This window comes from Martes martes (genome assembly GCF_963455335.1).
Source record: "Martes martes genome assembly, chromosome: 4".
Lineage (NCBI taxonomy): Eukaryota > Metazoa > Chordata > Mammalia > Carnivora > Mustelidae > Martes > Martes martes.
In genome coordinates, this window is record NC_137891.1 from 171,415,445 (window position 1) to 171,432,290 (window position 16,846).

At 43.1% G+C, this 16,846-nt stretch overlaps 1 protein-coding gene across 2 annotated transcripts in view; it reads right to left on the minus strand.

Annotated features, from left to right (window-relative positions):
* The window catches only part of WDTC1 (WD and tetratricopeptide repeats 1), a 65,729-nt gene extending 54,601 nt beyond the window's left edge, over positions 1 to 11,128 (minus strand). Inside the window, exon 1 of one of the 2 annotated variants that reach the window (XM_080800149.1) lies at positions 10,977 to 11,128. The gene's annotated coding sequence lies outside the window, so the exon portion shown is untranslated. The remainder of the gene's footprint in view (positions 1 to 10,976) is intronic. The other variant, XM_080800150.1, reaches the window with a different exon arrangement.
* Positions 11,129 to 16,846: the final 5,718 nt, after the last annotated feature.

Genomic DNA, 16,846 nt, shown 5'->3' on the forward strand with positions numbered 1-16,846 from the left:
AAAGAAGGCCACGAGCTGAGCTCTATACAGGTTTCTCCAGCTATCCAAAAGTAAAGCATTCCTATGAAATCCATCCTAAGCTGCAATGACATGAAGTGAAGAAGCAGTTACCACTGGTTTCTGAGCTTTCCCCGACCCCCTCAAAAAAAAACTCTCTTGGGTTTTTCCGATACCATCTTGCTAACGGATAAAAAAAAAAACTAAATGAAGATAAAGCACAGAGGCTCAGAGTTCAAAGCTATGGTGGCTTGATGCGGAGTGTAGTTCCCAGGGGAGAAGCTGGGAGGTGCCATCCTCGCTTCTCAGGGTGTGCGCTGCCTCTGTAATGGGCTCACCGCAAAACAAATGATGAACACGGTATCTGATTTTCACCCTTTTCATAAAAGCAAAAATCCTCTTCGGATTTCCTTTGGTTAGCGAGAAAAAGGTGCTAATGTAGGTCTTTCATAAAAGTGAAGTGGCATAATGTGAACTTTGAAGAATCGAGGGATGCTATAATTCCATTTACGTGCAAGGCCCAGAATAGGCAAATCTACAGAAATAGAAAGATTTGTGGTTCCTTGGGGCCGGGGGGATGGGGTTTAGAGTAGTAATAGCTAAAGGATATGCATTTCCTTTTTTTTAAATTTGAGTGAAACTCACATAATATAAAATTAACCATTTTAAAGTGTACAATTCAGTGGTATTTAGTACACTCACAGTGTTATGCAACCATCACTTCTAGGTAGTTCCAAGACATTTTCATCGCACCAAAAGAAAATCATACTTATTAAGTAGTCAGTCCCTCTTCCATCCTCCCCCTCATACCTGGCAACCACCAATTAACTTTCTGCATCTATGAATTTACCTACCCTATATAATTTTATATAGGATTTTAAATAAAATTTTAATATAAATTTATATATTATATATATAATTATATTTTATATAAATAAAATCCTACAATATGTGGCCTTTTGTGACTGGCCTCTTTCACTCACGTAATATTTTGAGGTCCATTACTCTAGCACGTTATCAGTACTTTGTTCCTTTCTATGGCTGAATACTATTCCATTGCACTGCTATTATCATGTAGTGTTTATCCATTCATCTGCTGGCTGTTGTTAATAGTAGTGCTATGAACATTCGTATATATTATCTGTTTGACTACCTGTTTTCAATTCTTTTGTGTATGTACCTTGGAGTGGAATTCCCGAGTCATATGGTAATGCTACGTTTAAGTTTTTTGGGGAATGGCCAAACTGATTTCCATAGTGGCTGCACCATTTTACAATTTCACCAGCAATGTACAAGATTCCAATTTCTCCACATCCTTAACACACTTTTTAAAAAAGATTTTATTTATTTGACAGAGATAGAGAGCACAAGCAAGGGGAGCAGCAGGCAGAGGGAGAGGGAGAAGCAGGCTCCCTACTGAGCAGGGAGCCCGATGCTGGCTTGATTCCAGGACCCTGGGATCATGACCTGAGCCCAAAGCAGAGACTTAATGACCAAGCCACCCAGATGCCCCAAAGTTATTATATTTTTAAAAAGGAACTACTAAAAAAAATAATAAATTTAAAAAAAAGGAACTACTGATACAGGTAACAATATGGATGAATCTCACATATTCTGAGCAAGCAAGACATCAAAAAGTACATACTAGGGGTGCCTGGGTGTACACTGGGGTGCCTGGGTGTCTGGGTGCTCAGTTGGTTCTGACTCTTGATTTCGGCTCAGGTTGTGATCTCAGAGTTGTGAGATTGAGCCCTCTCTCAGGCTCTGTGCTCAGCATGGAGCCTGCTTGTCCCTCTCCCTCTGCTCCTCCGCAGCTCACTCTCTCTCTAATAAATAAATAAAATCTTTTAAAAAAGTACATATTGTATGATTCCATTTACTGTTGACCTTTGAACAACACAAGTTTGAACTATGTGCATCCAGTTATATGTGGATTCTTTTCAATAAATACAGTATAGTACTGTAAATGTATGATTTTCTTAATAAAATTTTATTTTCTCTACTTTATTATAAGAATACAGTTTATAATACTTATACAAAACGTGTCAATTGTTATCAGTAAGGCTTCCAGTCAATAGAAGGCTATTAGTAGCTAAGTTTTGGTGGTCAAAAGTTATATGTGAACTTCTGACTACATGGAAGGGCGCAGGGTTGGTACCCCTAACCCCCACACTGTTCAAGAGTCAACTGTATATGAAGTTCTAGAATAGGTAAAAATACAGTTAAAAAAAAGTGTTGCTTGGGTGCATGGAGATCGACAAGGAAAGGACACCTGAGAATTTTCTAGAGTGACAGAAAGGTTCTACATAGTGATGAGAGTATGGTAACATGAGTATTGGGGAGATGGGTTACATGAGTATATCCATTTGTCAAAACTGCACAACCAAGATTAGTGAGTTTTAATATTTGTAAATTTTACTTAAAAAATAGAATGGAGGGGCGGCTAGGTGCCTCAGTGGGTTAAAGCCTCTGCCTTCCGCTCAGGTCATGGTCTCAGGGTCCTGGGATAGAGCCCCACATTGGGCTCTCTGCCCGGCAGGGAGCCTGCTTCCTCCCCTCTCTCACTGCCTGCCTCTCTGCCTACTTGTGATCTCGTCTGTCAAATAAATAAATAAAATCTTAAAAAAAAAAAATAGAATGGAAGTGGGACGCAGAGGAGGTACAGATAAGAATGGCAGGATTTTGACTGTTACTGAAATAGGATGACAGATATATGGGAGTTCAATATTCTGTTTATTTCGTATATATTTGAAATTCTCTCTAATAAAGTTCTTTTAAAAAAATATATTTATTTATTTTAGAGAGAGTGTGTGAGCAGGAGGGGCAGAGGGAGAGAGGGAGAGAGAATCTCAAGCAAACTCCATGCTGAGTGTGGAGTCTGATGCAGGGTTTGATCTCATGACTCTGAGGTCATGACTTGAGCCCAAACCAAGACGCAGACACTTAACCAACTATGCCATATTGGCGCCCCTCTAATAAAGTCCTTTTAAAAATCTTTCTTATTACAGAGTCATTCAAAACATGGAAGACTGATTAATGAAACACAAAACCAGATTTTAGAAAATCAAATTTAAGACATATCTACAGCCATCTTAGCCCTGGAGAAAAAAAAACAAACCTAGAAGAAGTGTACATATCTACAATGTTATAACAAGAATGATATATATCAAAAATGTGCCAGTGGTCTTCTCTCTGGTAAGACAACAGGTGACATACACATATATAAATGTATTTTTTTCTGTTCCTCTGTACTTTCCAAGTATTCTGTTGTGAACATTAATTGTTTTTATAATAATATAGAAATAGCCCTTAGGAACATGCTTCAAACTGAAAGAAATGAGTCTGAATCTGGCTCTACTATATACTAGGAAATTATTTACGTTTAAGCTCCTGGGGGTTTTTTGTTTGTTTGTTAATCGTTTTACCTGTCATGTAGATATACATAGTAATTTTTACCTCACAGGGTTATTGGGAACATTAATGAGATAATGCATTACAAAACACTTAGTACAATACCTGGCATGTGGTAAGCACTTGAGAAAGACTGGCTATTTTTCATCTGTTACATGAAGGAAACAACAGCACCTACCTCAGAGATGCTGTGAGGATTATACGGGATAACTGGCACACTGTAAATACTTATTAAGTATGAGTGACAATAAGGAAAAAGTGTTTAAGAAAAGCTTCCTCTCCGTGTGCCTGGGTGGCTCAGTCAGTTAAGTGTCCAACTCTTGCTTTCAGCTCAGGTCACGATCTCAGGGTCTCGAGATCAAATCCCACGCTGGCTTCCGCACTGAGCACGGAGCCTGCTTAAGATTCTCTCTACCTCTCCCTCTTCCCCCCACCCCTCCCCTCTTTCCCTCTCAAAAGAAAGGAAGGGAGGGAGGGAGGGAGGGAAAGAGGAAGGAAGGAAGGAAGGAAGGAAGGAAGGAAGGAAAGAAGGAAGGAAGGAAGGAAGGAAGGAGCCTTCTCTTAAGAAGTTAAATATAGTTACTACATGACCTAGAAATTCCACTCCTAGGTATAACCTAAGAAAAATGAAAACATAAGTCTACACAAAAACTCGTAAATCAATGTTCACAGCCCTAAAGTAGAAACAACCCAAATGTCTACCAATGGTAAATGTCCATAAAAGGGTAAGTAAAATGTGATATAGCCATATAATCGAGTATTAATCAGCTGTAAAAAGGAATGAAGCACTGATTCATGCTGCACCAGGGATGAAACTTAAGAACATTATTTGAAAGAAATCAGTCACAAAAGGCCACATATTTTATGAATCCATTTATACAAAACATCAAGAATAGCAAAAGCTGGGGCACCTGGGGGCCTTAGTTGTTAAGCATCTGTCTTCGGCTCAGGTCATGATCCCAGGGTCCTGGGATTGAGCCCCATGTTGGGCTCCCTGCTCCACACTGGGAAGCCTGCTTCTCCCTCCCCTACTTCGCTACTTGTGTTCCCTCTCTAGCTGGGTCTCTGTCAAATAAATAAGTAAAATCTTAAAAAAAAAAAAAAAGAGCAAAAGCTACAGGGACAGAAAGTATTTTACTGGTTCTTTGGAATTGAGGAAGAAGATGGGAGTGACTGGGGTGGTTGTGATAGCTAAAGAATATGGGTTTCTTTGAGGCATGATGAAAATGTCCTGGAATTAGATAGTAGTGAAGGCTGCAAAACTTTGTGGGTATATTAAAAAGGGCAGAATTGTATACATTAAAAGAGTAAACGTTATGGCACATGAATTATATCTCAAGAAGAGATCAAGTTCGCAAACCCTTTTCTTCTTTTCTCTGCCTCAAAATCAGAACTTGGGAAAATTCAGTTCTCACCCTTTTCTTCGTCTGTCTCCTGCCCTGAACTATAATTATTTTTGTGGGGCTTCTCTTCTTTAAAAGACTAAAAGTATCCTGAGGGCTAGCTCTTCATCTGATTAATCTACTGACCCTCCTAGGTCTCCAAGGACTGATGTGGGCTTAGCAGGCACCAGTAAGTACTTGCTGAATGAATGATAGCATGATCATCTTGTGCTATATACCTATCAGAGTGCTGATCATTTCATTCATGCTTTTACCTTGAACTTCACAACAATCCTGTGAGGAAGCTAGAAAGCTATTATCATCCCTTTTAACAAGGGAGAACTGAAGCACAGTGCTATGTGGTACTGAGGAATAAGCACTGGACCAGGATCTAGGATCTTGTGCTCCAGGCAGGGGCTCTGCCTCTAACTGGCTGAAAAACCCTGTGTGAGGCGTTTCACTCTCTCAGACTGTTTCCCCATCTGTAAAATGAGAGGTAGACTCTGAGATGAGCTACAAAACTTCTTCCAATGCCTCTACCCCATGATTCTAAGAACACACTCCTAGGAACAGTAGAGTGGAGATGGAACCCCAGTCATCTGTATTCTTTTTCCTCTGAACATGCTGCCTCTCACTGTGGAGAGATGCCCCCAGCCAGAGTGACCACTGGCCCCCTTTCAACATTCCGAATTATGCAAAAGATGTATGCAAGTTTCCTTTCACTCTATTTGCAGTGGTCTACCTACTGGAGCAATCCTATAGAAGAGAAATACACTTCCAAAGGATAAAGGTCATTGCAAGTAGCATAATAAAATAAAGAGTTGGGCGCTGGAGTCCAACAGACCTAAGGTTCAAATCCCAGTTCTGCCACCTATTTTCTGTGTGGCCGCATTTCTAAACCTCAGCTTCCTAATCTGCAAAACAAGGACGATAATGCCTACTTTCAGAGAATGAAGAGCCATACACATAAAATGCCTGATACCAAGCCTGGTAAAAATATTTAGGGAACATTCAAAGCATTTCTTTCTTTCTTTCTTTTTTTAATGAACCGCTTTTTTTTTTTTTTGAAGATTTTATTTAGTTATTTGACAGAGAGATAGACATAGAGATAGAGCCCAAGTAAGCAGAGCGGCAGGCAGCGGGTGAGAGACAAGCAGGCTCTCTGCTGAGCAGGAAGCCCCTTGTGGGGCTTAATCCCAGGACCCCGGAATCATGACCCGAGCTGAAGGAAGCTGCCTAACCAACTGAGCCACCCAGGTGCCCCTTCAAAGCATTTCTTAAGTGTTCTGACAGATTGCTCATAAACCTATGAGGCAGGTACTATTATCCCCACATTTCAGATGAAAGCTCTGAGGTAGAGAGAAGTTAACTTGCCTAAAGTTACAGTTATTAAACGGAGAATCAAACTAGATAGTTTAATTCTAAGACCCAGGTCATTGATAACTAAAAAATAGTTACTACTTTTAATCAGATCATGTGCAAGCACTGTTACCTCAAAGAAGCTCTTAGCATTCCTTAGGGTTAAGCTAAGGAATCAAAATCACTTTGACACTGCCAGTGTCAAACATAAAGTTCCCGAGTGTATTTCAGGGTCATGGACTAAGCTGGCACAAGGACAGCATCTGGGAAAGGTTTGGTTGGCAGGATAGGCCCATCAACAAAGCACCTTTGGAAAAGTTCTTTGCCATCTTCGAGGCTCCTGGCTCAAACGACTCCATATGGAGTTGGCTAAAGTTTTCTCTGTGAAGTCTATCCTAAGAAATGCTTCACTTTGTGGGAAACTCTGGATGAAAACTCACCTCCATGGCTTCTCTACATGGCTTCTCCACATTCGTGCTTTGTGAAAAATTTTTCTTGATGTTTTTAGAACAATGCTTTTCAGTGATTACAGCTAATTTATCTGCTTTTTCCTAGGGCCACAATTACCTTAAGGTAGTGAAAGGGAACAAACAGACAAAGGGAGCATACTTTGAAAATGCTGTCCTCTCTTACTGTATATATGAGCATCTGCAGTCTTGGATTTTTCCTTTAACTTGCATCTTTCCAAATTTTGGCATGATTCAACGTACCTCTCATAGGGAAGTCTTTGAAGTTTCACCCTGTAACTTTCTAGCAGAGAAGTTAAGGAAAACTAAGCCAATCAGTGTGGAAATGCTTCCTTTCCAACTCAGTTGCAGCTGTGTTACATCCAGATGTCTGACTCAAGAAGGAATCAGGTAAGCCACTGGCACCCAAATATTCAGGGCTCCCATTCTAAGAAAGGCTCTCTAAAGGTACATAGAAAAGCACAGTCTTGTGCTTTCTGAAAATAGAATCGGGGGGTTATGAACAAGTATAAAATTCTGCCAACATTTTGAGAGCCCCTGGATAGCTACCTGGGTAACATCTGATCCTGCTCTGCCCCATTCCCCAAGAAAATGGGGTTAATACCTCCCCAGATGGCTACAGGGAGGATTAAGGGTTATTATTCTTGGCATCCAGCTCTATCACAGCTCTAGCAATTGTGACCTTGTTCATTTTAAAATAAGACATTAAATATAAAAATGCAAACAGTGATCCCAGAATCTGACTCTATAGTAGGGTGAGGAATTTTTTCCCACAAGACCTCTGACACTGCCTACTATACTCTAACCTACTGACTGAACCCTCCTCTTACTCAGGCCTGAAGTTTTTAAGGTATTAGTCACTAATGCCACAAAGCCCTTCAAGGAGTCAGCAGCTATTACAAATAGTACACAGAGTGAAGCCCAGAATTCTCAGGGTGTCACCCTAAAGAAACAAAATGGTACCCTTTTACCCCAAACCCAGGCTCTCAAGGGCAATCAGTGAGGTCTAGCAAAAAGTGTGTATTACATCAGTTAGTACTCATAAACCCACTACAAGGAAGGTACTGTCACAAATCTCATTTCACATATGAGGAAACTATAGCTCAGAGAGGACGCATGAGTTACCCCATGTTACACAGCTAAGAAGGTACAAAGGTTCAAATATCAGTCCTACTTCTAGCTGTGTCACCTAACAGGTTAGTATTTTTTTTTTTTTAACTTTCTGGAACCTCAGTTTCCTCATTTGTAAAGTGGGGGTAAATGAGGGACGCCTGGGTGGCTCAGTTGGTTAAGTGCCTGCCTTCAGCTCAGGTCACGAGCCCAGAATCCTGGGATCGAGTCCTGCATCGGGTTCCTTGCTCCGTGGGGAGGCTGCTGCTCCCCCTGCCTACTGCCCTCCCTGCTTGTGCTCTCTCCCTGACAAATAAACTAATAAAGTGGGGATAATGACAGTTCCTTCATAGGGGATCTAAGGATTAAATGAAATATCGTAGAAAAAGTATCTAACAAGTGCCTGGCACACAGTAAGTATGAAATATGAGTTAGTTCTTTTACAGATCAATATGGCAGGAGTTTGACATCATTTCCATGTAATAACAGGGTTTAAAATACTGAGTAACTAATTAGTCCAGTTACCTACATAAGTATGAACTCCTCTACCAAATCCTTTATAAGAAGTGGAAAAGCCTCTGCTTGAATACCTATAATGACGAGTAACTCATTCCCTCACAGGGTGGCTGATTTTGCTTTTAGAAAGCCAAATTTTCTCCTACCAAGCCAACGTCTCCTCTCTTGGAATTTCTATCCCTTGATCCTAGTACTGCTTTCCAGAATCACACAGAGAAAGTCCAGTTCTCTTTCTACATGATAGTTCTTCAAATACTTGAAGGCAGGTTTTGTGTTCCCCCGGGCTCTTAGCATTGGTCCTTTCAGATCTTCAAGCGTCACAGCCTCAAAGGAGACAGGCCCTGGTTTGAATTCTAAACATTTACTATATTTGCTGTGTGACCTTAAGAAAGTTATTTAACCTCTCTGTACCTGTATCTTCATATGTATAATAGGGAAAATGATCTTTGCCTCACAGGCAGTTATGAGGGCTAAATTAGATAAAGTAAAACACTAACTAGCACACATCCCAACATATACCAGGCCCTCAATAAATGTCAGTTACTTCTTAGAATGTATTCTAATTAGTAAATATCTCTCAAAGTTAGACACAATTAAATGTAACACCAAGGGATTGGTTTCTGATGGAAAATACCAGGGCTTGTGTTTTTGTAGCCAAGGAGTTATGTGAGTCCCTCTGCAAGGGCGGCCCAAAGATACAGTGGAATCCAGAAAGGTAAGGATAAAAGAAGAAAGGAATCAGGATCATTCAATCAGTGACCCCCCCAAAAATGTAAGTATCACCATATTACATGTTGTTTATGATTCCCTCTTTAAGACCCAGGACTGAGCATGTGGGCCACACTCCCTAATTCAAAAAGGAGTGGAGAAAATAATTTAAAAATTGTTGAAGTCATAGTTCTGGGTCTTTGCAGCAGCTGGCCCCTCAAAGTCTAAAGATGTTTAGCAGAGGGCTTTAAAATCTTCAGTTGTATCCTTCCAGGTCCCGAAGTCTAGGTGTGTGAAAAAACCCTAATTTGATGTCCCATGAGTCACTACTGAGTTCCTTCTCGCTAGAAAATTTGTCAGCTGCATGACAACTCTTAAAAATCCCCAAGTGGCAAATCGCCAATGTTAATACCATCACCATAATCACTACACATATTCTCTTCCTTTCAGTAACTCCAAGAGAAGGAGTCTTAGGCAGAAATACGGATTGTTGTTCTATTATTCTTCAGAATTGACCCAAAGCACTGCTTCTACAAACTGACAGGAGGCTTGAACATAAGTGTCCCCAAATTGGTCAAAATACCCCAGTATTAAAGCAGCAGGATCACAAACTATGGCAGAAAATATTTCTCCGTCTGCCAATGAAATACAACAACCTGCACTGGAAATCCACTGTTAAGTCTCAACATTATCAGCCCAATCGAGCCTTTCTAGTTACTCCCCGGTCTATGCTAGAGGATCCAGTTGTTATACTCAGCAGACAAGATTCAATTCAATCCAGAAATAGCCGTAAGTAGTTCCTTCACTTCCAGAAGACACTAGCCACTCAGGAGGGACTGTGAGGTACAGAAAAGCTTCGTTCAGACCACTGGGCATACCTGTGCCCTAGGCAGAGATTTCATAACGTCTTTGAGTCTGGAGGTGTCCTCTGAATAGTTTCTTCTGAAAATTGTTTCAGGCTTTGTTAAAAGGGAACACTTAACTGCCACTTTACCCTGATCATCTACCCCATCCTTGGGAAGAATGGGGAAGTTACAGACACCCTATCAGGTTTCTAAACTCACAAACTTAAGAAGAAAACTTTAAAGTTGCTCTACCACTACCTCAGGAAGTTCTAAGAAAAAAAAAAAGTAGAAGAAAAGGACTTTGAGGAAAATAGTCAAATCAGGCAGTCAGACTTTAGTCATAAGTCCTGATACCTCTTTTCTAGAGTCCCTGGTGGTACACCTACAGAGGAGAGTCAGAGGTCACTAAGCAAAGTCAATCTGGCTGGCAAGGAGTGGGGGCGTCCCACTGCAGTTTTCAGTGACAAAACTTGGTACCTGATGGTTCACAGTCTCTCTCCTATTCTACACTTCTATTTCCCTTTTAAGTGGGTTACTGAATAGCCCGTTCCCAAGTAAAGGCCCTCTGTAAGGGCGTTACAGTCGCATGGTGGAAACACCTTGGGAGTTCTGCTAAGTGCCAGGATGGGCCACTGAAGGCATCTGCGGCTGCAAGAAGCCTGGCCACGGACGGACGGACACACACACACTCACTCACAGAGAAAGAGAGAGGGAGAGAGAGAGACAGAGACAGAGCGCGAGAGCAAGCGAGACAGAGCGAGAGCAGGAAACTAAGAGAGCAGGTCAGGTCAACGTAGCCCTCCCGGCATTTCCACCTGCCCCCTTCTTCCTGAGACCGGCGCCAGATTAGATGTCAAACAAAAACTCCGCAAAAAAGTCCCGTGATGGGATGACTTCCACCTCTCCCTTGGCAGAGCCCCCCTGGACTCCCAGAGCCTCCCCCACCACCCACGTCCCGGCCGGCCCTCCATCCCCACCCCGCCCCCGGCCCACTCTGCCCTTCGCCCCTGCGAGGCCTGCCCCCTCTCGGGACACCCCGGAGCCCCGAGGCTGGCGGCCTCAGGGCCCCGGGGCCGGCAAGGCTGCGGCCGGCCCAGAGCGGGCGGCCCGTGTGCCGGGACTGCGGGAGCGGGTTCTCGCTTCGGCGCCCGGCGAGGGCAGGGGGCGGTGGCTACCAGTACCTGTCAGGCCTCTTCCCAGGACCAGCGGCGGCGCAACTTCAGGAGCCCATGTCCGTCCGGGGGGCCCGGCCCCTCTCCCGGGAGGGGGGGGGGCGCGGATCCCGGGGAGGGGGCTGGGGGGCCCGGGCAGCTCTAGCCCCTTCCCATGCTCCCCGCCCGGCGCCTGGCCGGGGCCGGACAGCGCCTCCGCCCGCCCCTGCGCACCGCCTCACACCCGCGCTCACACACACTCACACTCCCTCGCGCGCTCTCACACACGCACTCCCCTCCCTCCTCCTCCTCTGTTTATCTCCTCCAGCTGTCTGGGGACCCAGGAGAAGCCCAGCACCGCGCCTGCGCCACGCAGTCTCCGCCCCCGCCCCGCGCCTCACGGCCGGCGGCTACGCTACGGAGAGAGCGTCCGGCGGTTTCCAGAATGGCTAGCCGGGCCCCTCCCCCGCCCCGCGCGCCCGGTCAACGTCTGCTGCCGGCGGTGCCTACTAACCTGCTAGTGGGGGAGCCCCGCACCGCCGCGACCAATCCGTTCCTGCGCTCGCCAGACCCGCAGCCAGTAGGCAGGCGGGAAAGCCGGGCTAAGCCCCAGGGCATCCTGGGAATCGTAGTTTTTCCCCGTCGAAGAGCTAGTGCCCAGTGGGCTCACCCCGCCCAGTTGCCATTAGTTACCCTGACGCACCTCCCACCCCACATCCAGGGAAAATGGTCCCTCACATTGCTTCTGGGACACCCCTAACACTCACCCATTGCCCCTCAGAGCCCGACACAGTCTCCTGAGAGCCTCACCAAGACTTCCTCAGATCCCCTGAATTGGGAGACTTTTCAGGCTGGGGCCCCAATGCCCCCCTCCGATCCCCCAGAGCCCAGCTTCCTCTTACTCTTTCCTGCCCTGGGGGTCTGCTGAGTGGCACATTCCTCACTCTTGCTCCTGGGCCTGAAAAAAGAGGATAAAACATAATCAGTCCTACAACAGAGTGGCTTGGAGGAGAGCCAACCACACACTACGGAAACCCTCAGGCTGACCGAAAGAGACAAAGATGAGGTCCTTCTGAGACTAATTGTTGGAGGCACTACTGTTCTCCCCTCTAAGGAAGAGGTAGTTCCAGCCTAGTGAAGTGCCACGTCTGCTAGAGGAGGCACCGTCCTAAGGAAGTGCTCAAGGTGACAAGGGAGGAATCAGGTGTAACTTTTGAAAGCAGAGACCAGGCCCCACCCATGAGGCGCCTCAGGTCAGAAAAAAGGAAAAATTGTCATCATTTCTGAGAATGGAAACTTGGCACTCACCCTTAGGGTGGGTGCCATTTGTCAGATAACAGTAATTCGCTTTTATTTAGCTATTTACCGTGTCACCACTGTATTGAGTACAATTTCTTAGATACTCCTACTCTTAGGGTGTTTTGCAGGAAAGAAAAGAAAGCTGAGGCACAAAGAGATTAAAAGCAACTTGCCCAGGGTCACAGAGCCTGGAACCAAACTGGGATTTGAACCTAGATAGCCTTACTCCAGAGTCTGAGCCTTGGAACACTACCTGTCCCTCCAGTGAGAACCAGGCAGTACCTACTCTCAGGAAGGACTAGGTGTATTTACCATCCACAGTGTTTGTTCCATGTTTATCACTCCATGAGTTGCTTTTTTCCTACTTCTGCTCACATCAAGTATATAAATTAGTCTGTGAGCTCCCAAAGGGTGATTTCTTCCCATTTGGAGGAGTTAGAACCTACTTGTGAATTCAGCTTTGTGAAATGCTTTTCTCCTATAAATGTGGGTCATTCTTCCTGATGTCTCCCCCACAGATGTTCCACTGAATATAAAATATCATAAATTTTGGGACTAGAAGAAAACTGAAATTATCCATAGCTCCCCAAGCTCAGGCTGAAAGCCTGGCTAGGGTCACTGGCTCAATTAAAATGAAAAATAACTAATATATGTGGAGTATTTACCATGAGAGAGAAGTTCTTATCAGTGAATTAAACAATCCTCACAAATTGCATAGCTGGGAAGTGTGGTACAGTTGGGATTCAAACCCAGATTATTTGAATCCAGAATTCCCATTTTAAACCCTTGCTCTATGCCGGCAATGTCACAGGGGCTCTTAGAAATACCAACAGAGGGCGCCTGGGTGGCTCAGTGGGTTAAGCCTCTGCCTTCCGCTCAGGTCATGATCTCAGGATCCTGCTCTCTGCTCGGCGGGGAGCCTGCTTCTTCCTCTCTCTCTGCCTACTCGTGATCTCTCTCTCTCTGTCAAATAAATAAATAAAATCTTTAAAAAAAAAAAAACCGACAGAGAAGTGTGGGTGATTTACCTGTGGCTCCTAGCACAGTAGACAGTAAATAATGGTTGGCAGAATGAACTTTTGTTGGTAAGGAACGGGTGATAGTGTATGGTTTTGGAATATAGGCGAGGTTCGGTGGAGTGAGGTCTGGAGCCAATGATCAAGAAATAATCCTTGAGACATCTTTGGTACAAAATGGTGTTCTTTTTAGAGCACAGGGACAAAACCCATTGGCACAAAGAACTGTGGCACAGGGGTCTTGAGGAGTGGATCATAATATATCTGCAAGTTGGGGGAGGTAAGGAAAAGGGAGGTTTCAAAAGAACTTTCATATGCTAAAGAGGACCCACCTAAAAGATCCTTGCAGGATACCAGAGGCCAGGTGCCATTGTCAAGTTAAGGTTGTTTTCCCTTCTAGCAAGGTATTAACATTAAGACAATTGGGAGATTCCTGGAAGAAAGTCACACGTGTCCCACCCAGGAGTGGGGGCTGGCAGGAGGTTGCAGGGTGTCGGCTTATGCTTTTGTTTTCAGCTAGCCTCCACTCCCTCATCAATAAGATGAAGAATATTAATAATAGCTGAGGGGCACCTGGGTGGCTCAGTTGGTTAAGGATCTGACTTCGGCTCAGGCCATGATCTTGGGGTTCTGGGATTGGACCCCATGTTGTGCTCCACATCAGGCTCTGCTTGTCCTTGTCCCTCTCCCTCTGACAACCCCCTTTCTCTCTCTCTCAAATATTTAAGTAAAATCTTAAAAAATAATAGCTGCAGCTAAAATTAATTATTTTCTTAAAAAATATAAAATAAAAATAATTATTTTCTACCAGGAGCTCACTTGCCCTCTCATGCACTCTCTTTTCTACAGATAGGAATATATACGCATATATGCTATGTGAGTATATTTCATATGTATACATGTATATACATATGCATATGTATATGTGCATACATTTATCTATGTATACACACATTCACACACACTAATTCATTTGATTCCCATAACCCATTTGATTGCATTAGGTATTATTCTTACTCGCATTTTTACATAGAAAAAACAGGCTCACAGGAGACTTAAGTTCAGAATCAGGCACCCCTCCCAGCCAGAAATGTTTTTAGATAATTTAAGAGAAAAATTTCTTACTTCTAGAACTGAGCTTCTTTGGGAAGTTGTAAACTCTCTGTTTTTGATAGTATTGAAGGATAGGATGTATAATCACTTGTCCAGAATACTGTGGAAGCAATCGTTTTATTGGGTCCATATTTAAGTAACTAATTCCAATATTCTCTTGTTTGGCTTTTGGAAGAAGACAAATTATTATTTGAATAATAAGACTTCTGACAATGAAGGTAGCTCCTTTTCCTCTCCTAAGTGCACTAGATAATCCCCCAGCTGATCAGCTCTGTAGAGCTAGCCACTGATAGAACCGTTTTCATCCCTGGATTGGACTCCTGGGCAAAAGGAGGCATAGGCAACCTAAAATTGAAGATGCCCTGGGGCACCTGGGTGGCTCAGTGGGTTAAGCCGCTGCCTTCGGCTCAGGTCATGATCTCAGGGTCCTGGGATCGAGTCCCGCATTGGGCTCTCTGCTCAACAGGGAGCCTGCTTCCCTCTCCCTCTCTCTCTGCCTGCCTCTCTGTCTACTTGTGATCTCTCTCTGTCAAATAAATAAATTAAAAAAAAAAAGTTTAAAAAAAAAATTGAAGATGCCCTTGTTCTATAACCCAGAAGTTTTACTTCTAATATTTTAGAGGAACTGTTGCATGTGTGTACAAGAAGACATGGGCAAGGAACACGACTTCCAGCCCTGTTATAATAGCAAAAAAAAAAAAAAAGTCAAAACAACCTAACTGTCCTTCTGTAGGGGAAAGGATGAATGAATTATCATTTGTTCATACAGTGAACTATTACACAACCAATTAAATTATTTATGTGCTATCAAGATAGATACATGTTTAAAACATAATGATGAATGGCAAAAAGGAAGTTGAAAGATGATGCATTCAGTATGATATTTGTGTAAAATTTAACACAAAAAATGCCACATATTATAGATGCATGCAGTAAAAGTACACAAATTGACATGGGAAAGACACACAGCAATTTTGAGAGAATAGTTTACACTGAGAAAAAGGAAGAAAGAAGAGGTGAGGGATGAGGTTTTAGCTATATTTGTAATATTTTATATCTTAAGAGATTAGAAGTAAATATAGCAAAATATTCAAAAATTAAAATTTTATCTTGGGGTTATATTATTATCTGTACTTTTCTGAAGGTTTAAAATTGTTTGTAATTATTTATAAAAATTTTAAAGATTAAGTAAGGGGCAAAGAAATCCATTTCAACACAGGCACCAACCTTGTCTAAAAGTTGAAGGTCTATTAAAAAGAAAAAAGTTAAAGGTCTATATCTGTACACTGGTAATTATTATTATACAAGAATCTCATTGTTTAAAAAAAAACAGGTACTACCTCCTTCTATTTTCTTTAGGACTTATAGTTGCAAACATTTGGCTTACAATCTGGGTCACTGTAAGAAAAGGTTGAGACTTGCTTGGTTTCAGTTGGTCCCTTCATTTACTAAGGAGAAAATGGTGGCCTAAAACAGTACACAAATTGCCAAGGTCCCAACCTGTCCACTCCGGTCCAACTGGTCCATCCAGAGTATCCAAACTCATCTTAAAGACATTGCAGCATTGTCCAAGTTCTTCCCTTCACTTGAGGGGAACCATGCTCCTACTCTCATTTATCTAACTGGTCTGTTCTTTCTCCAAAACTCTACTCAGCTAGGCTAAGAAAGAATTAGCCAATCTCACTCCCCAAACTACGGTCTGAATGTTAAAGTTGTGTGGGCCCTAAAGGGTTCCCCTGCTAGGCACCCTCAGTTCTCTGATCAGTCCTTCCCAGGAAGGCACGTTCTCTGTCTCACGGGGCAACATTTTTGTGTTTGAACTACACTGATCATGGGACAGCCCTTAATAATAAAGTTCTTATTTGTCTCAACTCTGTTCTCTGTAACAACATAGATTTTGTATATTAAATGGTGGTATTTGCGTAAACTGTAAAGGCCTAGGCCAGTTTGGTGAGGGGTAGCAAGAGTGGCGGTCATAATAATCCCTTTTCCTCCTGAAAAAGCTTCAGATAATGAATACAGCTCTCACGTCCCCAGTGAGTCTTTTCTTTCCTAAACAAAATGTATCCATTTCCTTCTGATACACTCCAAAAAAGGGGGGGGCAAAGATCGACACTAGTGAGGACGTTCAAAAGAATATGTCAAGGAACCCTATGGCATTTCCAAAAGAAGCATTCCAAAAATATCTACGCAAGGATAGCCCCACTAGAAGGGTTAGCAGGTGGAGACTGTTTTCAGTTACAGGTAATGTATAACCTGGCCAGCAGTGGCTTTAAGACACGGGGTGAGAGTTCTCACATTGACAAGAGGGCTTGAGGCAGGTGATTGCTGTAATTAGTTCAGCTGTTTAACATAATTCATTTCTATTTTTTCTGCTCCAGGATCTTTAGTTTTGGTTTCTCACTCTAGTAATAAATTGGCTGCTGCAGCACCAAGCATCATATCTATGGTAAAGGCAAGAAGAATCAGGGA